Below are 2,036 nucleotides of genomic sequence, written 5' to 3' on the forward strand. Positions count from 1 at the left end.
GTGGAGGCGAGTCAAATCACGAGCAACAATCACAACAAGAACGACAACAACAGCAAGCTGTCCTATGTTCAAAAGCATCCAATAATAATAATCAAACAACACTTCTACGATCAAATCAACAGCTACAGCTGCAAGAAAAATCACTGCAAACCCAACAAAAACAACCACAACAGAACCAGCAAATAGAGAAACAACAAATGTAGCAGGAGTAGCACATAAAACTCCAACAATCAAAGCATCATCAACACAATTCACCATCAAAACTCATTCAGAATTTGGAAAACTCTGATATTAACACCAGAACTGCAAACACAACGGAAGATGCAACTACAAATAAAAACAATGACTTCACCACACCAGTAGTGAATAAGAGAATTCGTAGCTCCCCTGGTAAGCAAATCAATGAAATAAGCGCCAAAAAACACAAACAAAACAAAAAACAGTACACATTAAACGAGTATTCCTTAGCAACAAATAGACTTGCTGTCCTAGTAACTGATAGCGATAAAGAACCCACTAAAGATAGCAAAACAACACAAAATCAAACGGCTAAAAATAAAAAACCTCCACCCATTATGTGCAAAAAGTACAGCTGCTAATTAAAACGTTAGATGCACTACAAATATCTAAATATGAAATTCGTGTATTACAAAATAATGAAATAAAAATCCAGCCATTCGAATCAACAGATTACACTAGCATAGTAAAATTTCTTAAAGAAAGGAGCGTGGAGTACTACACGTATAAGCCAAAAGAAGAAAGGGGGTTTAAGATCTTCCTACGCGGTATGCACCACTCCGCTAACAAAAATGAACTAGCTGAACTAGAGCTAGCTGAACTAGGACATGAAGTATGCAATATACAAAACGTATTACATCCGCGCACAAAATCTCCATTAAACCTATTTACAATCGAAATTAAACAAGATGTAAATAACAAGGAAATTTACAACATCAAAGACCTACTGCACTGCAAAATAAATTTTGAACCTCCCCATCCAAAAAGAACAATACCACAATGTACCCACTGTCAAAAGTATGGACACACAAAAAATTTTTGTACAAGAAGTCCAATCTGTGTTAAATGCTCCGAAGGACATAAAACAATTGACTGTCCCATGAAAGGTAAGAACAACGTCCTTAAATGCGTACTCTGTTAAGAGAATCACACTGCAAACTACAAAGGTTGTACACTCTATAAAACTCTTCAAATCAAATGATTCCCAGCTCTTCGCGTAAAACAACAAAAAACCACATCTCAAAATAACGAAATATCTCTGCCAACTAAAGCTGTTACGAACCTAATAACTACCACCCAACAAACCCAACAAATCCAACCAGCTAAAACATACGCCGAAATAATAAAATCGCATCCAACTCAATCCAAATGATGAAGCAAATGATGTAACAGCTTATGACGCAAGTTGCCAACGTTATACATATTTTAACCATCCTAATCACCAAACTCGATGGACAGAAATAAATTAAAAATTTTAGCTTGGAATGCAAACGGTCTCAGCAAACAACTACTAGAACTGAGAACATACTTAAACATCAATTCCATTGATGTACTACTGGTATCAGAGACACTCTTCACCGTTAAAAGTTTCATCAAAATCCCTAACTATTCGATATATTATACAAATCATCCCGAAAACAAAGCCCATGGTGGAACAGCAGTAATTATTAAGCAAAATATGCAATGCTCAATAGCTAGTATATACCAAACAGAACAAGTTCAAGCTACAAGTGTCCATATTCAAGATACAAGAGGCTAGTTAACAGTATCAGCTATTTACTGCCCTCCGAAATACAATAACTCGAAGGATGTATGCCTGAGCTACCTTAACACTCTCGGCAATCGGTACATTGTTGGTGGAGACTTTAATGCAAAACATACTTTGTGGGGCACAAGAATTACAAACTGCAAAGGGAAAAATAATACATAATGCTATCATTGACAAAAAAGCAGACATTCTAAGCACAGGTGAACCTACGTACTGGCCTACCGATATGAACAAAATACCAGACGTGATT

This window comes from Teleopsis dalmanni, chromosome 1 (assembly GCF_002237135.1).
Source record: "Teleopsis dalmanni isolate 2A chromosome 1, ASM223713v2, whole genome shotgun sequence".
NCBI classification, from domain to species: Eukaryota; Metazoa; Arthropoda; class Insecta; order Diptera; family Diopsidae; genus Teleopsis; species Teleopsis dalmanni.